We start from the raw sequence: 26387 nt of genomic DNA, 5'->3' as shown, positions 1-26387 counted from the left end.
GTCTTCACACCCTGGCCCTCAGCTCCTTTACCTGCCCCCTCCTTTCCCACCTCCTTCTCTTCCCCCTTGGATCATGCTCCGGGGACCTACCTGTAGGTACACACACACACAGAGACATTTATGCTTTCTGCTTTCTGTGCCTGGAATTCTCTCCCTCCCCCACCCTGGGAATAAGCTCATAGATTTAGGAATCTTTATAATCCTGGGCTACCTCTTGAGTCTTTGGAGTCACATTCAGGAGTCACTCACATCTGAAGACTTTCCTGTGCTGTCGCCACCCTCCCCCACCCCTCCTGCTGCCCCTGTCCTGCTTCTCCACGTGGTCTGTGCCTGGTCCCTTCCCTATCAGCTGCACTGTCATGCACTGTCCCATCCAGCATCCACCTCCAGGTCTGGCATAGGGCTAACAGAGCATTTAGGGGAAAGATGGGTAAGGCAATCCACTGAGAGTGCCCACAGACATGGCGGGGCAGAAATTGGGCAGGGCAATGATTTCCATTCATAACCGTATTATGTTCTATTTATGTTCATTCATGTTCTATCAAGACCCTCTTCTCTTTTAATAGCCCTGATCCCATGAGGACCAGTCTGTCTGCTTACTGAAAATTAAGAAATATTACTGATGTCATGACACCTACCAACTCTTTGGGGAAAGGAAATGCCCCTTCTCAATGCTTTTCAAAGCACTTCATTTGAACAAAACTGTGAATAAGTTAAACACCCATCTTCCTTTTGTAGCACTTTATAATTGCCATCCAGTTCAGCCAGGCTATCACCATAACAGTAAGCTCCAATGACAAGTCATTATCACTGGGGGAGATGAGAGGAGTCAACCTGCCGGTGTAGCCCTCTGTATAACTTCGGGATCATTCCGTCATCTCCTTGGAAGCTTTCAGCATCCTAAAACATTCACCACCCACTCAAGCATCGCAGGGTCTCAGATGAATTTGGGCTTAGATGACTTACTCAACGTCTTGCCACATCAACCTGCCCAATGTTAAGTGATCAAAGACCCATCAGCCCAACCGCCATTCATTCAATGATTCTTCAGATATGCAGGGAAAGCCTACTGGTTGCAGCAGTCCTTGAAGAGCTGGGGGTACAGTAGCAAACCAAAAGCTGGCCCCTGCCTTCCTAGAGCTAAGAACCTAGTGCAGGTAACCAAAAACAAAGTGCTAGTCAACGTGTGCAAGACAGAGAGATATGCTCTGGAGAACAATAATGCAGAGAGAAGGCAACAGGAAGGCTCTCCTTCTTCTCATTTTGCAAGAAGAAAGGGAAAATTTTTCCAAAACCAAACAAATGACAGTATTCCCCCTACTTAAGAGTTAAGAAAAAGTAAAGTGACAGAACAGACACCTGTATTAGTAGTGTCCAGTCCTGGAGAATAAAGGAGAAGGAACAATCACCCCAAGACTGCTTTTCTGTAAGTAAGGAGCCTAGGATAGCTCCCCAGATGCCAGCAGGGCACCCCAAGCTCTCAGGACACAGGGGTCTGAGCAGCCCTCCCCCAGCACCTGCACAGAACCACCATCTTGCCCAGCGTGCTCACCCCCCTCAGAGGCTTCTCTTTCCTCTTCCTTGCCCTTCCCAAGCTCTGTGCATCCGTGCGTTAACCCAAGCTGTTCCCTGCCCCTGCACTGACCTTCCTCCCTTGTCTTCCAAATGCCAGCCCACTCGAGGCTCAACTCAGCGCCATCCCATGAAACTGCTTCTGATCACACCTCTCACTCTGAGTCCCCAGACTGTGGCGCACTGGTCCCTACGCTATAGCAAAGCTATTTGTGGACACGCACCTGGCTGCCCTGTCCCAGGTACTTAAGGACAGGTACTTAAAGACAGTGCATGCAGAGGAGGTAGAAGAGGATGGCATGCCAGGAACAATGGCTCAACTCATCCTCAGGCTGGCAGCACAAAGCAGGCAGATGCATGCCCCACAACCCAGCATCCAGGAGCCATTTGTCCAAGATATATTCTAATAAGATACATACAAGTAAGAGGCTGAGCTGAGGGCCAACAGAGCTCAGACTAACCACAGACTTCCTTCCACTCTCCCATGCTGCCTGATCTCAGGAGGTGCTCAACAAATATTTGCTGGGTGAGCGAGTGTCTGAACAAAGGAACATGCACCCTTATTCCTCCCTGGTCCCAGACACCCTCCTCTGCCACCCATTAGACACAAAGGACAGGTTGGGCTTTGAGCCTCCAGGAGAAGATGCTTTTCTGGTGCCTTGAGTAGCCTGGTATCTTAGGGGAGGGCCTTTATCCAACCACTGAGCCAGCTTCTTAATTCAGCCTCCTAGAGAACTTTCTAGACCCTTCTTCCAACATTGAAAATGGGAGCCCAGTTTTTATGAGATTCAAAGACTGTACTCAGTGAGAGCCTGGAATCCCCAAGTATCAGACTCAAAAGCCCTTCCAGGTCTAATGGGCTGACCCTCTGCTCTCATAGAAGGGAAAGGACTTAATTCCAAATACACAGCCAACAAACAGACTGGATGGGCCACTCTGCTCCTAGCCCCTCACTCCTCTAGCCTCGCTCCCCCTTCCAGTGCCACTGGGCACACGGTGAGGGTTACTAGACCATCTTCCTTAGCCGGTCATGTGGCTGGAGTAATTGTCTACAATCACACGGCCGCATGGACGCACGACGTTCATTTGTCAGTTAATATGAGGGAGTTTTTGCCATGCAGCCCAGGGCAGTCAGGTGGGGATGCTCCCTGAGCATAATCAGACTAGGGTTGTCATTGCACAGGAAACGGGGTCACGCTCATGTTAATAGGAGGCACACACATTTCTCACCTATCTGAAGGGGAGCTCGAGAAGGGAATGAATTCTCACAGGGGTGAGGCATGTTTGTTTGCTGCTAGTTTAGAAGACAGCAGCCCCAGCCTCGGATGAGAGCCGCCCCACTCCTTCCCACCCTCCTCCCCCTGCATCTCTTCCCTCACCCCTCCTCAGAGCAAAACGCAGCCGTCCCTCTGCAGGGCCAGCAGAAAATGGCCAGAGAAGAAGCCACCACAGTGGGGAAAGAAGAGACAGCAGGATCTGTAAAATGCCAGAGGAGGAGAAGAGGAGGGAGGAATGATGCCCCCACCCCCAAAGATGGAGCATCCACACACCACGTGCAGGCCAAGGGAACAAGGATCCACCCTCTCCCACCACACCCTCCTCCTCCAACACCCTTCAATCCAGAGCCGATCACACTGTCATCAGAAGTCCTACTTTATTTGGGGATGGAAACAGAGGTCAGATTTGGGGCAGGGAGTGGTGGCTTTTTGCTCCCACCTCTCCCTCATGGTGATTGAAGCCATCTCACTGGGAGCTAGCTGGTGGTAGTGAGTGCTTCCTGCAGACAATTGGGAATAACACCCCCACCCCCAACGCAAACTGTCCCTCCCCAGAGGCCCTGAGAGGCGAGCCACATGAAACGGGGGAAAGGGACCAGCCTCATCAGTTCCAGCTCTAGTTTGCTGCAAGACTAGCAGATCTAGATGCAAGGCAACACTGGAGGAAAGAAAACTTGTGAAAACGTACCTGCTCCTCTGCCACCCCTAGAGGCAGAGCCGGTGCTGTGCTCCAAACCTGCAGAGGACAGCAGGTGGGGGGGGGGAACCCCTTATTGCCAAGGCTTAGGTCTGTTTCCAGAGGCCTGATCTCCAAACCCAACCACCTAACACCTGGGCCCTCCCAGTCCAAATAGCTCTTAATACAAAAACTCCAATACAACCAGACCTCCCTTAATATCACCCATCTCAACTCCATCCAAATAAGAAAGCCCTGACTCAGGGGCTCCTCCCTCCTGCTCACCCCTCTCCCACACCCCATTTAATGACTCCATTCCTTGATATCAGGTACCTACTGTGTGAGGCATTGTTCTCAGCACTGGAGATACTACCTGAAACAGCCATGGCCCCTGCCCACTGATGCTCACAGCCCCACGGGGGTCCTGACAAGGGACCTGGCAGTGTCCATGCAGATGGAAAGTGGTCTGATGGGGGAAGTGCAGAGCACTGCAAGTGTGCCAGGGATGGACAGGGGGTAAAGGGAGCACCTCAGGTGGACAAGGGAGAGAGTCTTCCAGGCAGAGGGGAGGGCGTTGGCCAAATCCTGACGGTCACAGGAACTCAGAGTCTGGAGTTCCCAGGGGTTAGCACTGGAGGTGGGAAGTCAGAGGGGACACTTAGCAGCTAGACCTCATCCAGCCTCCTAAGCCACTTTCAGGAGTTTGGGATTTATCCCAAGAGCAGCATAATTTCCCAAGGCAGTTCAGAATCTGATGTATAATGAGAATATCTCTGGTGGTGGAGTAGAGGGAAGACTAGAGGGGCCACACAGAGGAGGCCAGGAGAGCAGGTCCAAGGCTGTCAGAGATGGGAGCACAGGGGTGAGGATGGTGAACACAGAGAAGGGGCCTGAGAAGGTAGCACCTATAGCACGTGGCCTTGAGCAGCCATGGATGGCAGAAATGAGGCATCAAGGACACTTGCTGACAGTTACTGAGCACCTCGTGCCAACCCCTGTGATAAGCACTTAGCATCTCATTTGCTCCTACAACAGTGCTATGAAGCAGATATTTCTAATATCCCCATTTTACACTTGTGGAAACTGAGGCTCGGCAAGGTTATCCTCTCTGACTTACCCTCAGTCAAAGAGCTAGCAAGTAGGAGGACCAAGATGATTCAAGCTTTGGTGGCCACCCGTGGATGTGGGCACTATTGCCCTGAGATGGAGGCCAGAGGAGGAGCAATGCATCTGGCGAGGCAACAAGGGGTCAGCAATGGGCATGCAGTTTGAGGATCTGGAAGACATCGAGGTGGTGGTGTCTGGTGGGCAGTGGAATGAGTGGGTCTGATGGTCAAGGGGGTTAGATGTGGATTTGGGAGTCTCTGTTTATAGAAAGGAAGCCCCAGGAATGGAGGAGGTCTTCAGTGGCCCATGTGTAGTGGAAAGAAGTCAAGGACAGAGTCCTGGAAACACAGACATGTGAGAGATGGGCTGAGCAGGTCTGGGGAGGAAGGGGTTAGCAACAGGCCACTCTCTACCTTGACTAAGGAAAAAAGAAAGATGACCCGGTCAAATCCCCCCATAATTGCTAGTGACAGAGCCTCTGGCACACACACTAACGACACTGGCTAGCAGAAGAGTTCTTATCTATGGAATGCTTTTAGCAAGATGTACCCTATCTGTCTAGCCCTGCTTATGGTAAACAAACCTGGACCCTGCGGATTTATGGGGTATGGCTCCCTGGGAAATGTGCGAACTATGTAACTGTCAGTGAATAAAATGGAGACATTGCATGACCAAGACAGCTCTCCTTTTAGTAAGGGATGCTTTGCATGTATCGTGTAGAGACTTTTGTTAATAAATCTGAGCCAGGGAACTTCCTAATGTGGCAAGAAAGGTCTTGGGGGGGTAGTACCAGTGGTTCTTGACCTCACACCTTACCTGTGCTTCATATTTATATCTGTACAATTTATTGGTAAAGCTTGATACCAGGTAAGAGTGCTGATCCTTAAGAAACTGATTTGACAGTCTGACCCATTGTATTTTGCCTCAAGGACAGAAACTGGCTAAACTTGGCTGTGATCTTTTGAATTTTCTGCCCAGCCCGGGGACCAAGCCAGGCTTGAGAAGCAATGGGTTGATCTTGCCGATGAATGAGCACATGGAGGCAGGAGGGGAGCCAGGAAAGACCTTCTGTGCTAGGCTAAGGTGGCGTTTTGTCCAAACAGAGGCAACGAGACCCTAATGAAGACCTGAATGGAGGGGAGTGACAAGGTCAGACTTGGGCCCCCTGGTCACGGTGGAAACCAGGTGGTAGAAAGCAAGCTTGGAAGCAGAAAGCCCAGGTAGGGGTCATCCAGGAGAAAAATCATGGGGCCCCGGACAGGTCGGTGGCAGTGGGAATGAAGAGTAACTGGCAAATTTAAAACACTTTTAGGAGTCAAAGTGTATGGCACTTGGAAATTGATTGGGTCTTCAGCAAGGGGCAGTGAGAACAGGAGAGTGGAGGTTTCTCACTTGGATAACGGGGTAGCTAATGGTACCAGGGATGGGAACAGGGAGTGTGGGGACAGGAAGGCTTAGAGAAGATGATAGGTTCCACTTTGAATGTTTCAAGTGTCTTTGGAAATTTCTCATGGAAGTAGTTGGATAATGTGGTTCTGCTCAACTCAACAGCAATGATTGGGCTGCAGATAGAAAGTAGACTCCAGGTGGTAGCTGAGAACTGAGCCAGAGGAGATTTCAAAAGGGATGTGAATGGTGAAGATGAAAGGGCCCAAGCCAAGAACCAGCAGCGATTAAGGTAAGTCTTTGCAAAATGCGGTCCAAAGCCCACGTGCAATAGATGATAGGAGGGTTTATAAAATGCAGAATCCTGGCCTGCGTGAAAAATACAACATCAAAATGCATGGAGTATGGGGCCTGAGAATCTGATCTGCATTTTACCAAGCACCCTGGATGACTTTTAGGCACCTCAAAATTTGGAAGTCCCTGAGGTAAAGAACAGACAGAGGGAGACTATTTCCAAAGGAGACTGAGAAGGAAGAGGAGAAAGAAGAAAATAGGATGATTTCTTTCTTCTTTTTTTATTTTTTAGTCTTTTTTTTTTTGTATTTTCTAGGGCTGCACTTGCAGCACATGGGGGTTCCCACGCTAGGGGTCAAATTGGAGCTGTAGCCACTGGCCTACGCCAGAGCCACAGCAACTTGGGATCTGAGCCACGTCTGCGACTTACACCACAGCTCATGGAAATGCCAGATCCTTAACGCACTGAGCAAGGCCAGGGATCAAACCCACAACCTCATGGTCCCTAGTCGGATACGTTAACCACTGAGACACGATGGGAACTCCGAAAACAGGATGATTTCATGTCTTGAAAACCAAGGAAAGCGATTTTTTAAGAGGAAACTGAGCGTGTCGATGTTTCTACAAATTTGAGTAAGGCAGGGACGGAAGTGTCCCTTGGACTTGGCAATATGGGGGTCACTGGAGACTTTGTTCAGAGCGCTTGGAAGAGTATGGGACAGAGGCCCTATTGAAAGGAGCTGAGGGGTAGCTGGGAGGTGAGGAAGCAGGAAGGAGAATGTAGACTATTCTCTCAGTAAGCTTGGCTGTGAATGGAGACCAGGCGGAGAAGACAGAACTGAGAGGGGGGAGAGGAAGCAGAAGGAAAGAGCTCCATTGTGAATATGGTGAAGAAACAAGCATACCTAAGTGCTGATGGAATAGTATAGTAAGGGGAGAGCAAGGACATGCCCTTGAGAGAGCAGCAAGTGGTGGCATTAGCCTTGGTTGCAAAGAGGCCTGGGGAACTAAGACAGGATGATAGACGGCATCTTAAAATTTAGAATTTTGGCAGCAAGAGATCGGCATTGCCAACTGACATCTATTTTCTCTGCAAAATAGGATGTGGGGTTAACGGCAAAGAGAGAGCAGTGTGGAGGTGATAGCAGAGATTTGTGGAAAGAAAAAAAGCAATAAAATTTTTTTAATTTTATAAAGCTACTGAGAATGGATATATGTACATGTATAACCGAATCACTGTGCTGTACAGCAGAAATTATCACAACACTGTAAATCAAATATACCTCAATAAAAATAAAAATTCTAAAAATAAAAATAAAAAGCTGTGCTAATGATTTCCACAGTTCCAATAGTAAGTATACTTTGGTTTAAAATGTATTGTGGAGTGGAGATGATTTTGTCCAGGTCAAGAGAGCCCAGACAGAGAAATGGTCTGCTTTCTACAATCACCATACTTGTGGATTTCCAAGTCACAAAAGGTAATGGAGCCCACAGTAAAGAGACTTTTTTGCTTCTCCACTTGGCTCCTGGGAGGAGTGGATGAGTGACAACCACTCCTGACCCAGCAGTAGTCTTAGGAGAGGGACCAGAGGGGTGCTCCCGGCTCTGAAACACAGGAGTGGGGGTGCTTCTGAGAGACAACGCACAACCTCCACAGTTTCCAGAAAGCCAAGTCACTACAAAACGGGGATCAATCTGGTCAAATTCTGGGGCACAGAGGATCATGACGATTCCATCTTCCACAACTCACGTCCATCGTGGAGAGCAAACCTGGATGGTACAACACCCAACTACAGGTCTAGAGGCAGATGACTCAGGGGAGCAGCTGCTGGCACGTCCTTTCCCTCTGTGTTCACAACTTCCAAGTACAGAGCCCATCTTTCCTTCTCTTGCATGGTTAATTTCATCAAAGCCTGCAAGGAGTCTTGGGGGAATTAAAATGGCTCTGTGTAAACCGCTCAAGTGAACCCAGAAGCCAATCAGCAGCACCAGTGTAGGGGGAAAGGAAGGCCCATGAAGGCTAGAGGTTCCAGGGGGCTCCATGTGGCCTAGAGTGGTACATCACTGCCCCTGGCAGCCAGTCTCCCCTTGCTTGTGCTCAGAGCCTCCTTAGGGGCTGTTTAACGGAAAAGCCTGACCCCACCCCAACTTCACCCATCAGAACCCTGGGGCAGAGACCGACCCACCTCTGTAAACCAGAAAGGCAGAGTCATAGGCACCAAGGCTCAACAGGCTCCAAAAGGCTGAGTCACAGCCCCCAAGGATGATGACCAAAACCCAAGTGCCAGAGTATTCATTTGCAGATGGTTCTCTGCCCAGGACCAGCGACACAGGAAGCCAGGCACTAGAGTGTCATAGGGGAGCCAGTGGCACCAGGCTGTGACAAGTCCATCTTCGCAACAAAGCCCAGCTGGAGCCATCCAGAGCCCGGTCAACATGTGATCCTGTGCCACCCTCTTTCCTCCTTTCCTATGAGCTGCTGAGCCTCCCTTCTGAAAAGCATCACCTATGCATACATTCAGTGCTTGCCAAGCTTTCCTGGACCACTGCTTCTTGAAAGGGATTTTGTGTCTCTGCTCTGCTCCATTTTTTGGGTTAACATCTTGGTTGAGTGGTCAGAGGGCCATTGTACTCCCGTCATATTCAAATTCTTGGGTACACTTCACATTTTTAGGGTATTGCCTCATCCCCATTCACAGGCAAGTGAACTGAGGCCACCCAGGAGGGTGTCAGATCCAAGGCTATATGGCCTCCTCCTGAGGAAGGCTGAGGTCTGGGCTAAGCAGTGGTGGAGGAGACAGCAAAGCGGAGACAGTCTGGAGCTACATGGAGGAGAGCGAGGAGAACAGGCTTCTAGTTTGGAGAATGGGTAAGTGGAGTGACACTAAGGAGACGGTTGGTGGGAGAGTGTTCAGGTGACCAGTGGTCAGGAGGGCCGTGCTACCCCTGGGTCAGCTGGACAATCAACACATTTCCTGAGGTCACGCTAGGTGCTGCAAGAGAGGGGCGGACAGGAATGCAAATGGACATGTGCCTGTCCTGACAAAGCTTTCAGAGTATAGCAGGCCTGTGATTAATCCTGTTGTAATTAGCTATTTCATAACTGTTCCTCATAAGCACTTATCTGGGCAGTTCTTTTAGCATAATAAGGAGCCCACAACTGACTAGGTAGTTTGCCTGCAGCTCAGGAACCCCTACTGAGGAACCCACCCTGCCAGTATCAAGTCAACTATCAGTCAAGACTCTCTGAGTTTCTGCATAAATTGGCTTAATCCAAGAAGAGAGCATGAGACTCATATAGCAGAAAAAAATCTACAAGCAGGTGTGCTGGCTTCAGTTTCCGCTGGTTCCAGAAGCTTGAACCATACTCTCTGGACCTGTGTTTGCTCTCTCACTCTTTGTTCTCTCTCTGGTCTGTCTCTAGGCTTTGTTTTCCTCTAGGCTGCCTTCACTCTCAGGCACACTCTCCCTACCTGCATAACTCCAAAGGCTCCAGGTTGATAGCAACACAATTCCAAATCCAGAAAAAGGGAGCTCTTCTCTCCGCAACCCTACAAGAGTGCCAGTACTGAACTAGCTTTGCCCATTGACTCATCCCTGGACCAATTACTGTGCCAAGGGGAATCTGATCCAGATTTGCCAGTCCTGGGTCACGTACACACTCTGGAGTTATCACATTCCATCCACTTGGACTCCGACTGAGTTCTATTGCCAGAGAAGGAGAGGACTATTGGGCAGGCAATAGAGATTACTATTGTAATAAGCAGAACTCCCTATCTGGGTCCAAGGGGAGAGCAGTGGGGACCAGGAGCCCTGAGGGTCCAAGCCACACCCTAGGAACAACAGCCCATTTTCCTCCTTATGGCTGAAGCTGCTTTGCTAGCACCTACAGATTGCACTCTCCCCCATCAGTAGAGATCCCCAAAGTTTTAGAGGTTGGTCTTTGTTAGGAAAAAAAACATGCAAAGAGGAGCAATATGGGAGAGGGCCACTCCCAGGGCTCTTAGTCCTATTAACAATTACAGCAAAAAGGAGCTTTTGTCAGAACATGGTCATGATCAGAAAGATCCACAGGTGGGTGTTTTCCTGGGCAAAGGAGAAAGGGGGCTGTGGGAAAGCAGATCTGTAGGGAGCAGGACACAGGTAAGGGGAAGAGGAGCCTTGGAGGAAGACCGAGAAGTGAGGCTAGGCTATGGGCATGGCCCCTTCAGAATGATGAAAACGGAAAACTCGTTCTGAGACCTCGGAGCAGGGAATCACATGTCTCAGGTTCAGCACCTAGACTTTTAATCAACTTCCCTCCTGGCTAATTAACAGCAGAGTCCAGGATGGGGAAAGAGCTAGGAAAAGCCAGGTTAGAACCATAACAGCTCAGACTTCCTTTGGGGCAGCTTGGGCCCCCCTTCACGAAGCCTGCCCTGCACACACACTCTTTCCCACCCCCACAGCCTCCCTCCCCTCAGCTCCTAAGCCTGCCCATCTCATCCATTGCTCCTATGGTCCTTGGAAGATGATCTTGTCTCTTTGACTGCATCTTAGAATAGTTCACAACACTGCAAACATGGGCCAGAGTCACCTAGAAAACGTGTTCAAAATGCAGACCCCAGGCGATCCTTGGAGATCCTGATCTGGAGGTCCAGGTGGCTCCCCAGCATCCGTATTCTCAGCAGACTCCTTAGGTAACCTGAAGTAGAGCTGACTCGGAGAACCAGTCAGGGATCCAAGGTGGCAAAAGCTGGGAGGGAGCTTCTTTTCCATGAAACGAGAGGAACCAACCAGAACTGTGACCTGCAGGCCAGTCCAGGCCCCGCTGCTTGTTTTTCGAAATAAAATTTTATTGAAACATGGCCACACCCCTTCATTTACATATTGCCTACATGGCTGCCTACAGGTCTTGGCAGAGTTGAATCAGTGTGGCAGAAACCATATGGCCCAGAAAGCCAAAAATAGTTACTATCTAGCCCTTTCCGGGGAAAGTTTGCCAGCCCCTGAATTGGAAGGCAGTCTCTGAGTTCCAGAAATATGTCTCGTGGTCACAAAGTGAGAGCCAGAAAGACGTGCTTCCTCCTCTCTTTGTCCAGTGGTCTCACCACTTCCACTGTTTGGACTGCGTAGCATCTGTTGTTCCATCTATTCAGAATCCATTGCCCTCCTTCTGGAAACAACCTCTTATTTGGCGAACACCTTGGCCTTATTGGCTAAAATTGTAATACACTGTCAGTCAAAACCCCCTACCCTCTCCTTGGGCATGTGACCCAGGCTGAGCCAATCCCATGTTCTCTCCCTGGAATTTGAACTTTGAGCTGAGAATCACAGACAGCCTTTAGATCTCCTTCCTCCCACCCATGGAGCCTACAGAGACCTGCTCCCAGGTCCCTGGGGCTGCCCTGCTCTATTCTATCAGGGCTGAACCTTTTCTGTGGTTCTGAGGATGGCCCTGACTCCTCCCAGATATTTTTCTTATCACAAACTAGACAGTGTTTAAACCACATGCTTACACCCCAAAAAACCCAGTTGATGCCCGATACAGGGTTTGGACTAGGCCATGGGGTATGGATCTGCCCATTTCACAGATGGACGCCTGACCTCTAGAGAGGAAAGGGGACACGGGGACAAAGTGTGAGACCCTGATCCTCTGTCTTCACATCTCCTATCACAATGCCACCTACTGCCTGTGATCACTCAAAGTCAAAGCATCAGACAGCGTCAACCCCAAAATCTTTTTTAGAAATTCATAAATACGTAACAAGGAGCACTCCTCACACAGAGAGCAATAATAAGAACTCTATAGAAAGAACAATCCCCGATGAGAGCTATGTATGTGTGTGTGTCAGGTAATATCAGGAATTAAAAAGCATCAAAAGATCAAGTGGGAGGAATATGAAATATGAATGGGATGAAAGACACATTTCTGCGCGCGGAATAATGACTCTAATGAGTTTCCTCACTGAAGTCCCGCATCATAAAGTACAAACCCAGGGAAGGGGTGGAGGAGGGGCACAGCGAGTGCCGGGGAGGCTTTGTGTGTGGAAGCGAGATTAGCAAGTGGTGGGGGAGGAAAAGATCATCAAAGAGCCAAGTTGTGGGCCCTACACAAGCCACTGGCCTCCCAGGAGGTACCTCCTGGACAAGGTGGGGCAGGGAGCATCGGTCAGGCCCCAGAGCACCCTGGAGTCCTACCACCCTGCAGCAGGTGACCCAGGCCTACCCTAGCTCCCCAGGACAGAGGCAGTGTAGGTGCCTCCCAACTGGCAAAAACTCTCTGCTGACTCTGGCCGCCCAGATAGGAGCCTGTGTTGGCATTTCTAGGATAGAGCGGAGATTCCCCAACTTGGGAGCAACTACATATAGGGGAAATGACATCAGCTTCAAAGGAAGACGACCCCTGGCTACCAACCATGGCTCTGTCACCCCTGGTGTGGGACTCCGAGCAGGTGACTTAATATGTCTACACTTGCGCTTCCTCACCTGTGAGATCAGGATGCTTCAGCTGCCCCAGCACTACTGGAGAGTTAAATGAGATGACACACATAAGCCCAGTCACAAAGAGGACTCCAATAACCTTCAGTTCCTTTCCCCTCACCTACCCTGCTGTCATACACATGGTAGCCACCCAGTCAATAGCTGTCACTAGTGTTATTCGGAGCCCATCACCTCATGGGATGTTCACAGAAGCCTGGTGAGATAGGAAAAGCCTGAGCTACGCATGACACTGGACACAGAAAGCCACGGGAACAGACAGGCAGGGAAGAAAGATGTCCATCTCTGTCCGTCATCCCCCTGGACAAATGGTGAGGCTGAGACCCAGGGCAAGGCACAGTCAAGCAGAGCCAGCCTAGAGCCCAGGTTGCAACAACCTGGAACAGGTGGGTTTCCATGACAACCCTCTGCTTCCCAGTCACTGTCATCTTCCTCCTACATGTGGAAACCCTCAAAATGCCTAGGAAGAGCACCCATTGCCCTCCAGCAGCCAGATCTCTCAATGGGGGGGAGGGCAAAAGAAAGATCTGTGGCATTTAGGGCATGGCTGAGCTCCACAGAGATGAGCAGATGGCCACGAGAGGCAGAGACAAAGATTTCTGCTTTGTTTGCCTCATTAGGCCAACATGCCAGGGAAATAGTAGCAATAATAATGATAGCAAAATACAAACAGCACTGTGAATCAGGGACTCCATATATATTAACTCATTTAATCCTCATGATAACTTTACAAGACAGATATTATCTCCATTCTATAAAAAATAAAATGAACTGAGGTACAGAGAAGTTAAATAACTTGTCCAAGTTCAGACACCTCGTAAGTAGTGGAGGTGGGATTCAAACCCAGGTTGAAGCCTGGGAAGTGGGGTTGGTAAGTCCTGCCTAGAAAGAAAGCAGAGGCTGCAGCTACAGGAAGCTTCTTTTTGCTGTCCTAGATGTCATTCAGGAGAGGCAGGTCAGCGACTGGGGCTTCAGAAGATGACAAAGTCCTGGAACTTTTGTGACATCTCAGGGTTGTTCTTTTCATTGTCCCCTTAGTATTCCCCTGCAGTGATCAGCAACAACACAGTTTAAAAAGCCTGTGGCTTATTGGGGAAGGAGGCCTTGGGGCCAGCTGCAATCTGCCCTGTGGCCAGATTTAGTGGGGTGGGTGTGGGGGGTGGGCGTGGGGGGTGGGGTGGGGATGAAAACAGATGTCTATACCCCATAGGAACCAGGGCGGGATGGGCTGCGATACCAGGTGGGCCTCAGAACTGGGGCACGAGATACAAGCCTATTCTGGTTATCAGGATCCCAGCTGTACTTAAATAATTGGTTGTATAATTATTTATTTAGCGTCACCCAGTTGGCTCTAAGTGAGAAAAATGAGCAGATTATGTCCACTTTGTTTAACTCATGTCCCCAGGTCCTTGGCTTAGAGCCAGGTGCATAGTAGGTACTCAATAAATATTTATTAAATACTTGTATGTGTAACTGGGTCACCATGCTGTACAGTAGAAAATATATATATATAAATAAAAGATAAAAAAATAAAACTATAAGGATATAGAAAAAAATGAATGAGCAAAGAGAATAAGTATAATAAGCCAGTGTTTCTCAACCTCAGCACAACTGCCATTGGGGGTGGACAGTTCTTGTTATAGACGACTGTCCTGTGCATTGAGGGATGTTTAGCAACATCCGTGGCCTCAAACCACTACACAGAGATGGCAGACTCTCCCAGAGGTAACACTAAAAACGCCTTCAGACAATTGCTGATGTCTGCTGGGGGGAAAGATTGCTCCCAGTTGAGAACCACTAATATAAGCCAGTATCCTTGGCTAGTGCCATTAATTAAACAAGCAAAGCCAAAGTGAACCTACTTATTCGATGGGCAGGAGGGCACCTGAGAACCAGGAGCCAGGAAGGACAGAGAGAAGAAGGCATGAAATCAGAGCAATGCACGGAACTCCAAGATGATTAGCTAGAACGGAGCCCGGTTTGCCTTTTCAGCTGTGAGGCATGGGGGTGACTTGCCCCTCTTTGAACATACAGAATCAGGGCAGGTGGAGATGAGCAGGGTGATCAGGAGGAGAGAGACAGACTGAGACCAGACACTGGAGTGAGGACAGAAATGGGCCCCAGCTTGGGCCTGAGAACATATCGGGCAGCAGAAATCCTCTCACAGTTCCCAACAAGGGGACCTTTGACAGGTGGCCTTGCAACACAGACCCTCCCTTGTCTGCACTTTGAAGCCTGCCCTGTGAAACGTGGCCTTGCGCCCAGGAGGCCTGCGGATCAAGGTGGTCTCAGCAGATCTACTCAGAGGGATTAGCCGGTGACATTACAGCTACATGACGGCCTCGTTATTATTACACACACACTCTCCCTGTCTAAGCTTCTGCACCCTGATTTGTTTATTTCTAAAAATTGTTTCCACCAAGACACCAAGCTGGGCTACGAGAGATAGCACTGACTCAGCCGTTTCCCCATCCTCAGCATAAAAGGGTCTAAAAAGAATAATTTAAGCTCCTCTGGAGTGAGATCATTTAATGAATCTTCTTGATGCTAAGAGGTTTTATATGCCTTTTTAAAAACCCTTCCCCAAGCACAGGGCTATGATATTACCTTGGAGAGCAGAAAGATGAAGTGATACACGTATGCACAGCACACAGGGAGGAAGGAGGTGGTTTCCTTGGCAACAGCATCCATGTTCTGGCTTCCCTTGGCTAAATTGGAATACACTGAAATATGTGCTTTGGGCGCCTTTCTTGTGAAGGGAAATGAGCGGTTTTATATTCAGGCACTTTCAGAACCGTGGGCCTGCAGCTGGGGAGCCATGTCCTGTGAGTCTGACACATCTGATGGGGGCAAGGCAGTTAGCAAGCTGACAAAAGTCCTCAGCCTTCATTTGCAAAACCAAACCATCCTTTCCAGAGCCAAAGGAAAATGAAAGCAGCAAACACATGACGCTTGATGGGCCCAACAGACAGGACTCCATCTCACATGGCCTGTCTACATCCACTGTTCTATAGCTTTCCATACACGCTCAGCTTAAGAAATCAGACTCTGAAAGTCAGCACCCAATGTGCTTAAAGGAGAATGACTCTAAGAAAAATAGAGACCTACCAAAAATTGTCCTTAACTGATCCACTCAAATCTCTGGCCATAGGGAAGCAGCTACAGGCTGAAAGCATACTGCCTGGCAGACAGGAGGACACCAACATCTCCATTTGTAGACCTGGAGTCAGGGAGACTCCAGGTTTTTGCCCTGGCTTCACTATTAACATACCATATGACTTAGTACAATTCCATAAGCCCCGTGGCCTCAGTCTCCTAATCTGTAAAGTGGGGACAGGCTTGCTGGGATGATTACACGATGTGTCCCATTAAATAAATGCCTGGCACAGAGGAGGCATTCAGTCATGTTTTCTTCTCACCACCACCCTGTTCATTTTTTTTTTTTTTTTGTCTTTTTGCTATTTCTTGGGCCACTCCCACAGCATATGGAGGTTCCCAGGCTAGGGGTCCAATCGGAGCTGTAGCCACCAGCCTACGCCAGGGCCACAGCAACGCAGGATCCGAGCCACATCTGCAACCTACACCACAGCTCATGGCAACGCCGGATCGTTAACCCACTGAGCAAGGGCAGGGATCAAACCCGCAACCTCATGGTTCCTAGTCGGATTCATTAACCACTGTGCCACGGCGGGAACTCCAACCCTGTTTCTTTAGGATAGTGAAATTTACAAAAAAGAGCAGTGTCGTAGAGGGCAGAGACAACATCACCAAAGGAATCCACCTCTTTTCTATTTTCATGTCTTTGTTCCCAGGATGCTTTTGTGGAACTGAGATGGTCCAGGAGGGGAAGAAATGGATAAACAGGACAGAAGGACCATCTCAGCTTTAACCGGAGATTCAGCTACAAGCCTGGCAGGAAATGAATGGGCCAAAGAGACTGCAAGGCCCTAAGGTCCTGGTGGGCAGCACTGAGGAGGCCAGCAGTGGCTCCTAACCAAAACACCAGCTATCAGCAGGCTCAGGGTGGGGGTTGCAAGAGTGGGAAGGATTAGCTCTATGTGTCAGGGACACAGTCCTTCGAACCAGGCTCAGAACCCACACAGAAGATGCCCCACTATTTTTCTAATATCTTATACCCCTTACTCTTAGGAAGGTCTTTCTGGAGGCTCAGTTAAAATGTGCTCCAGGGAGTTCCTGTCGTGACTCAGTGGTTAACGAATCCAACTAGGAACCATGAGGTTGCAGGTTTAATCCCTGGCCTTGCTCAGTGGGTTAAGGATCCAGCATTGCCATGAGCTGTGGTGTAAGTCACAGACATGGCTCGGAACTGGAGTTGCTGTGGCTGTGGTGTAGGCCAGAAGCTACAGCCCTGATTAAACCCCTAGCCTGGGAACCTCCATATGCCACGAGAGCAGCCCTAGAAAAGGCAAAAAGACAAAAAAAAAAAATGTGCTTCAATTTATCTATATCAAAACCAAAGATCTCCCATTAGAGGCATAGACTTCAGTTCTGATTCTTGGACTGATGCTCTTTCTAGAGAGCCTTCTGAATACAAAACTGCTTTTTTGTCCTATTCTTATACGTACTGTGTGACCTTGGACAAAACCTTTGTAAGCCTTTACTTGTGGCCTATGGAATGACCACCACTTCCTAAAGTCACAGGACTGCTGTGAAGGCACAATTAATAGGCAGGCAGCATTATGTGTGCAAATATACCATCTGTGTCTTTATGTGTCCTGTTTTTATAATTTTTACCATCTGGGAAACAAGGGTTTGCTATTTAGCTGAAGAATATACAAGTCAGGGCTTTTCCCCAGGGGAAGATGAAAGGGAACTGAAAGTGCAATAATTTAAAAGTTCCTCTAAGAAAAATTAACTACTATCAGTCATTTATAAATTTCTGGGGGAAAAAAAGAACACCATTAAAGGGATATTTGCACTGTAGATACTGAAATGAATTCTAAAGCTACAATAATGAAAACAGTGTGGTACCAGCAAAGACACTGGCAGACAGAAACATGACACAGATTCAATATATCTGAAATTTTAACATAAAGACAGAATTCTATATGGTTACGGAATACTCAGTTAATTATGGTTTGGGGATAGTGATCAACCCATCAGGGAACAAATTTAAATTCTGTCTCTGGAGTTCCTGTCATGGCGCAGTGGTTAACGAATCCGACTAGGAACCATGAGGTTGTGGGTTCGGTCCCTGCCCTTGCTCAGTGGGTTAACGATCCGGCGTTGCCGTGAGCTGTGGTGTAGGTTGCAGACGTGGCTCGGATCCCGCATTGCTGTGGCTCTGGCATAGGCCAGTGGCTACAGCTCCGATTAGACCCCTAGCCTGGCAACCTCCATATGCCGTGGGAGCGGCCCAAAGAAATAGCAAAAAGACAAAAAAAGAAATCTGTCTCTACCTCACATCATACTTCACAATAAATTCCAGCTAGGTTAAACATTAAAATATACTAAGAGAAAACCTAGGCATTCCCATCGTGGTGTAGCAGAAACGAATCTGACTAGGAACCATGAGGTTGTGGGTTCGATCCTTGGCCTCACTTAGTGGGTTAAGGATCTGGCATTGCCATGAGCTGTGGTGTAGGTCACAGACACAGCTCGGATCTAGCATTGCTGTGGCTGTGGTGTAGGCCAGCAGCTGCAGCTCCAATTAGAACCCTAGCCTGGGAATCTTCATGTGCCGAGGGTGCAACCCAAAAAAGAAAAAAAAAGAAAAAAAATGCAGACTAATGTTTATATTATCTTTGTGTTATGTGCTAGGCATTTTTTATGCCCCTTCTCACATCTTCTCATTTTTTCATATCATCCACTTTTGCTCTGGCTCTTGCTGTAGCAGCCATTATACTAGGTGTGGCCCTTGCCTCAGCTATACCACTTTCTCTCTACTTTTCTGTCTCTCTCTCCCCTCAGCTTCTCTGACACAGCCCTGGAAGACACCTACAGAAGCCCATTCAGCCATCCTGGTGTTGCACTAACATGGATTTAACACTCCCCAAAGTAATCCTGGGCCTCAGGGATACAGTTTGGGGGCACAATGCACTCAGTTCCTGGAAGGAAACCATCAGGACTGAACCCCACTTCCCTTGTGTGGTCTCCCCCTCCTTCCCTGTTTTATTCTTTCCAGCCCCCGACTCCTCTTCCCTAGGATCATTTATCAAAATAAACTGCATGTAAGTCTTCACAAGTTCTGCTTTCAGGGGGCCCAGGCCAAGATGACTGGGTGAGATCTAAATACAGCACTAAACTGAGAAAACATAAGAAAAAGGTCAATAGATTTTTGTAAAATGTTAAACTTTTATACATCAAAACATACCATGTACATTCTTCCCTTCTCTTCCAGAACAACTCAGGCCAAAACCATTAGTGGGACCAAGCAAGGCAGGCATCCATACAAGGTGGGCAAAGGTAGGGGGTATCTGAGGGGGGCGGCAACAAGGGGTCTCAAAGTCTGAACAGGGCCAAGGGGACAAATGTGAGAGCAGGTGGCCCAGATGGGGTGTCATACCCCAAGTGAGGTGAGCAGAGCATCTGAGGAGTGGGGTCAGCCCAGAAAGGTGTGTTACAGCCTGAGCAGAGCAAGGAGATAACCAAGCAGTGGGGTGGGCCAGCATGCGGTGCTGGAGCCTCATCAGGATGAAAGGGCATCTGCACCGAGGGGGGCGGGCAGTGACAGTGATGGGAAATTGCTTACATACAAAGTATTGATCAAACTAAATGTATTATAGATGATGGGGTAGGAGCCAGGTTTCTCATGTCATGGAAGGTAGTTACGAGAATGAAAACAGAGAAAGCTGGAAGGTATCAGATGGTGTAGGTTGGAATTGAGGACATTAAAATAATGGTTTTATAAACATATATATGAGGAGTTCCCATCTGGCTCAGTGGTTAACGAATCCAACTAGGAACCATGAGGTTGCGGGTTTGATCCCTGGCCTTGCTCAGTGGGTTAAGGATCCGGCATTGCCGTGAGCTGTGGTGTAGGTCGCAGACGCGGCTCGGATCCCACGTTGCTGTAGCTCCGGTGTAGGCTGGTGGCTACAGCTCCTATTCCACCCCTAGCCTGGGAACCTCCGCATGCCGTGGGTGTGACCCTAAAAAGACAAAAAAAAATGTAGATTAAATGTGTAAAGGTATGCTTATATGTGCAAGTCCACAGAGGAAAACTGGAAGCAGTGACACCCCAATACTAATGACCATACCTAGAACCCAGATTTTGGCTTCTAAACACTATTCTCCACTAAAAGGCATCAGGGTTCCTTGGAGAAATGGCTGATTCCAGTGCCTAAGAACACTTTGATTCAGAAAAAAAAAATAATATGGAAATGTTCAAAGAACGATGGGGACAAATTCAAAAAGACACAGAAGCCCACTTGAAGGGGCACCTACTGGCCAAACCAAGGATAATCTGAGCATCAGAATAAACAGTAACATTAATGGGTTATAGCTCGTTGCATAAAATAGAAATCCATGAGTTTATATGATAAAAATATAAAGTGAATAAATTAAAAGTTTGAGGAGGAACTTCATAGTCTCAAAGTATCCCCCCACAAAATATGTATTTACTACAAAGAAGGAAGTAATTTTACACTGGGAAAACCTGGCAGACACCACCATGATTTAATCAAGCGATCAAAGCTTTACTCTGTAATGAGACCAATCCAAATCATGTGTGAGCTGATGGGATGCAATGAGAGGAACTCAACATCACTTCTGATGTCCCACCACCTATGGGTAAACTGCAGCAAACAAGAGAAACATGAGAAAACACACTTTAGTGGACATTCAACAAAACTGGTCTGTGCTCTTCAACAGTGTCAAGGTCACAAAAGTCAAGAAAAGCTTGAGGAACTGTTCCAGATGGAAGGGGAGTAAAGAGACATGACAGCGAAGTATAACGTGTGATTCTGAACCAGATTCTTCTATTACAAATGACATTATTGGGACAATTAGCAAAGGTGAATGATGTCAGAAGAATAGCTAATATCCATGTACAAGGTCAGTTTCCTGATTTTGATGGTTTATTGCAGTCATGTAGGGAGACATCCCTGTTGGGAAATATGCACTAAAGTACCCTGCGGTGATGGGCATCAAGTCAGACTCAAACGAGTCTGGGAAAGAAAAGATATTTATACTGTACTTGCAACTTTGCAATAAGCTTGAGATTATTTCAAAATAAGAGTAAAAAACAAAAACCATATAAAAATGTAAAAGACAAACTGGAAAAATGTAAATCATGTGACAAAAAAAGTTACATCCTCAACATATAAACAATGCTTAAAACTATATTAGAAAAAATACAATTGCCCAGATGGAAAAAAAATGACAAAAGATGAACAAAAAAATGCCAAAAAATAAAAGTCTAATAAACATGAAAAAGTTTACCTTCTCTGGAAATCAAAGAAATGAAAATGAAAATGAGACACTATAACTTTTCATCCTTCAATATACAAAATATATTTTTAAATAATAATATCTCATCTTGGCAAGAATGTAAGAAAACTTTTATTTATGGCTACTGGGAGTGTAAATTCACACAGTCGTAGAGGACAGTTTACTAATTTGTATGAAAAGGCTTAAAATTTTGCAAAGCCATTGTCCTAGTAAGTCCTAGTAAGAATGTCTCCCTAGGAAATAGTTACAAATGTTCACAAATATTTATGGCAGAGTTGCTTGTAGAGAGAAACAATTTAATTAAGGGATCAGATAAATTTGCTGCAATGCATCCAAACAATAGGATACTATGGCAACTATTAAAAATTATTTAATCAAATATTATTTAATGACAGCTGTGCATATAAATGCAGTTATATTAGCATTAATATTCAAATCCTGGTAACTCTGAGCTCCCACCTGCATAATTTCAAAGTGTTATCACCTCCCTCTGCAAATCTGCCCAGTTGTTGCTCGGAGATGCTACAGGTACCTCAAGTATCCTCATGAGCAAGCCTGACCCGCCCTCCTATGGGAACCGAGGGCCAATCAAGGAGGTGCCATGCAGGACCCTCCATCTAACTTGGTGGGGGACTACTCACCTCAGAACCGCTCCCTGGCCCCATCCCACACTGCCACTCAATTCTACACCAGACTGACAGTGTTGGACCTGAGTCCAAAGCAGGCCTCCTTGAGCGCCTGTTGCCCCTCAATCAGATTTTGCCCCATCAGAGTTCCCGTCATGGCTCAGTGGTTAACGAATCCGACTAGAAACCATGAGGTTGTGAGTTTGATCCCTGGCCTTGCTCAGTGGGTTAAGGATCCGGCATTGCCATGAGCTGTGGTGTAGGCTGCAGACGCAGCTCGGATTCCATGTTGCTGTGGCTCTGGCGTAGGCCTGGCGGCTACAGCTCTGATTGGACCCCTAGCCTGGGAACCTCCATATGCCACAGAAGCAGCCCTAGAAATGGCAAAAAGACAAAAAAAAAAAAAGATTCTGCCCCATCCCCTCGCCATAAAGAATTGGCCAAAACCCAATTCTTCAGGCCAGACAAGGGTCTCCCTTCTTGTCCCATCCATGCACCACTCCTCCAGAAAAAAGTCTCCCAAACTTTCTCCATCCAACTGCAAAAAAAAAAAAAAATGTAAATTCCCTTCCATGTAGATAACTTAATGGGGTGGGGGAGGGGAATCAGCAGGTCCACCCTCTGCAAGAGACAGTCTGGTCCCAGCTCTGTCTCAGGGTGGACACAAGTACCAGTAGAGACAGATGCATGAACAACCAAGTAAATAAAAGCCCATAATGACCTACACCAAAAGGTTACCTGTGTTCATCTCCTTGGGGTTGAAAAAAATGAGGGATTGATATTTTTTGTTTACCGGATTTCATAAAATCATCCCTTTAAATCTATTAACTATTTATTGGAATGCAGAATAGCAATTACAAAATACGTGTAAGGTTAAAATAAAAACACTCATGACCCATCCATATAGCCATCACTCTTATAATCCTCCCATATCCTCACCCATATACACACCACGCAGCTGAATAACACTGAACTGACGGCGCTTTAAGGACCCTGTGACCCATCATGACCCCAGTCCCTGCCCTCCCCACAGCAGTAACCACACAGCACCATCATGGATTTTGTTCTTCTCATTCCTTTGCTCTTCTTCATAACTTCACTTTAGTATGTATTTCTACCCTAAACAGTAATTTTTCTTTTTTAAAAAAAATTCCCATAAATAAAATCGCACTCTGTGTATTCCTCTGAGGCTTCCTCTTTTCACTCAACATTCTGTTCCTGAGAGAGACCCACGCTGTTTGAAGCTAAGCTTTCCTCATTCTCCCTGGTCTGAACACACATGAGTTACTTATCCATTCTAATGTGATGGGCATCTGGGTCGTGTCCTTTTCTTTTACTATCACTGGCAATGCCGCATGAATCTCCTGGAGCACATGGCCAGGAGATTTGCTAAGTTCTACTCCAAGGAATACACTTGCAGGTCATAGACTGTGAGCATCTCTGACTTTTCTGGATAATGTCCAATTGTTTTCCGTAACAATGGGCCAATGTACTCTCCTCATAGCGGGGTATAAGGGACAAGACTGGGGTCCATTTAGAGGGTTCAAAACGAGAACTGTCTCGGCCTCAAAGCCTTCCTCAAGCACATTGTCCTGTGCTGTTGGAGCTGTTCTCAGGCACATAAAGCAATGAAATGGCACCTCCTTCTAAAAAACACACGTGGCATTTTCAAATAACCTGAATCATGTCCTGCTTTCTCAGTTCATCTCCAATTGTTTCCGATCCCCTCTGGACAACCTGAGCCATGTTCTTAGTGGAGTCCTTTGCCTTCCAGAGCCAAGGATGTGTCTCTGAACTGCCCTGACAAGAGCCTTGAGATGGGCCAGTTCCTGCCCCCAGTCACCAGATGGCCCTGGGCAGGTCACTTCCTCCCGGGGAATGAGGCAAGGCGATTGGGCTGGACAGTCGCTGAGGGCCCTTCCACATTCAAGCTGCACAATTAAATCTTCCTGCTGCCTTTGTACCTGCCTGACAATGTCAGCCATAAATGAGGCATCCACTGGGGGTCACATCCTTGCTCCTCACCAGTGCCCTCACCCCAAACATCATGCAAGCTGTGCAGTAGGAAGAGACAGTGATTTCTCAGGGTCACAACACTGTCGAGCTTTGGCCCAGGGATGAAAGCTTTATGGGATCCCCGTCTCTCTGGGGTGCCTCCTGCCAGGAGCCCTTAGATTAGGGTTCCAAATGAGAACCTTTGTGCTCTCCTTCTCTCTTGTTTTTCTTCCTTATTGTCTTAAAAATTGGAATCATCAGACCTCAATCTTAGTTTTGGCTGGCTTTTCAGCCTGCAAGACCATAAGCTGAACACTGAACCTCCCTGAGCTTCAGTTTCCTCATGTAGAAAATGATGATAACAATATCTAGCCCACATCTGTCGTGAGGTTGTGATCTTAGATACGAGGTCAAATACCAGGAACACATGCCTGGCACAGAGGGAACACTCAATAAATAAATAAATACTATTAAAACAGGGGAGCCTTTGGACAAAGTATGGACCCCACCATGGCAACGTTAGCCTGACCCGGGAGAATTCAGCTCTTTCCAATTTGTTCCTACTTACAGAGAAGAACTTTTTGGAAACACCAGCCTGCTGCTTCGTGTTGAAACAAATGGAAAATGGTTTCCACCTGTCCTTGAGAGGAGGACAGAGCATCCTGGAGAGGTGGCAGTAAGGACCAAAGGGAGAGACACACCTAGAGAGGTAGAGGCTCAGGCAGAAACATCCAAGTCCACATGCTTTTCCAAAGAGGCAACACTCCCAACACCCCTTACAAAGTCTTTGATGCTTCATTTAATTAGAATGGATGGAAGGGTTTTTTCTCAGACATTCTCCTTGCAAACTATGTGTCTCTCTCCTAATACACTGATCACAGCCTGCATGTACAGAAATTGTGTGTGTGTGTGTGTGTGTGTGTGTGTGTGTGTGTGTGTGTGTTAGCAAACACCCTTAGTGGGCCTCACCCCACCTTACATAATCACCCTAATTTAGGGATTTTGTTGAAATCATCCATGGATTTCCATAAGATTAGTCCAGAGGTCTACACATGAGCACACTCAACAAGCGCATATAATCATTAAGAATCATCAAATATTGATTGAACACCTACCTACCCAAAGAAAGGGGCTTGATAGGTGCTGGGCAAATAGATGTGACTATGCCATAGCTCCTGCCCTCAGGGACGGCACAATCCAGTGGGCAAGACCAGCCAAAGTCAACTATGGGAGCAGCCAGAGCAAGAGGACCCTAGGCAGAAGCAGAGCAAAAGCACAAAGGCAGGAGGTTGCTTCATGTGGGCAATGTGGTGAATTGACTGGAGCAGCTGCAGCTTTGGCTACACAGAGAGGCTTAAGGTGATGAGGCTTGAGAAACAGGCTAGGCCTATAGGTCACCAGAGACAAGGGACTTCTTGAAGCAATGGATAGCCATGGAAGGCTTCGATATGATGAATCTATATTTTAACAACAGTCAATCGGAGGCTCTATGGAAAATAATTTGAAAATTAAATATATAGGAAAAGAAATATATTTGAAAATTAAATATATAGGAAAAGAAAGTAGTAAAACTCAACAAAAATGACTGGAAAATAAAGCTGAAGAAATATTTCAAAAAGGAAGTCAAAAACACAAAGGAAAAGGAGGGGGGAAAAAATGAATTTAGAGGACCAATCCAGGAAGTCTAACATATATAAGAATTCCCAGAAAGACAGAACCAAAGAAACAAAGGGAAGGAAGTGATCCAAGAAATAATTTGGGAAAATTTCCCAGAAATAGAGGGCATAAGTTTATAAACTAAAAGTTCCATTAAGTGCTCAACGCAATGGATAAAAATAGACCCTCAGCACAGTCTGAAGGTCACCCTTCAGACCTCTGGAAACAAGAAGGGCCCAGAAGCTTTCTCAAGCTTTCATAAGAATAAACAAAAAAAGCAGGTAATATACTCAGAATTGGGAAGCAGAATGACACTGACTTCTTCACATCACTGGAAACCAAAGACAATGGTGAAAAGTCTTCACATGTAAAGAGAGAGCATGCCAACTCCTACCAACTCTGAATGCTACACCCAACCAGAGTGAATTTTTTCAGAAAGACAAAATTTTTGCCTCCCATGAATTTTTTCTTAAAAGCTATGGAGGCTGTGCTCTGAAAAGACAAAGGTGTAATCTAAAATAGAGGAAAACAGGATATAGGAAATGCTGACACAAGAGAGACCGAAGGGCATGCCTAAGATGGTCATAAAGGAAGACCCCAGGAGGAGACGGTGGCCAGGCACAGGGCACTGCCATTCCAAAGGCTCCAGGTCAGAGAGTCTGGGTGAGAGTGTCTGATGCATGTGAAAGCCTTGGGAGAAGGCACAGGCAGTTAGCAAAGATTTGGAATTGGTGATCATCAAATAGATGGGCAAGCAAGCAAAAGAACGAGGTAGCTATTGGCTCTAGGGAAAATGAAAAGTTTGCACAAAAGGAACAGTAAAGTATACCATGTAGAACTAGCCACCCCCTTAAACAATAAACATACATGACTTTGATAAAAGTTTAAAATGGAAAGAGTGCACTT

General features: G+C 47.2%; 1 long non-coding RNA gene across 2 annotated transcripts in view; it reads right to left on the bottom strand.

Annotated features, from left to right (window-relative positions):
• LOC102163764 overlaps positions 1-26387 on the bottom strand; it is a 525917-nt gene that overhangs the window by 399790 nt on the left and 99740 nt on the right. The window lies entirely within an intron of this gene.

This window comes from Sus scrofa, chromosome 14, assembly GCF_000003025.6.
Source record: "Sus scrofa isolate TJ Tabasco breed Duroc chromosome 14, Sscrofa11.1, whole genome shotgun sequence".
Lineage (NCBI taxonomy): Eukaryota > Metazoa > Chordata > Mammalia > Artiodactyla > Suidae > Sus > Sus scrofa.
This window is presented reverse-complemented; position numbering and strand designations above follow the sequence as displayed.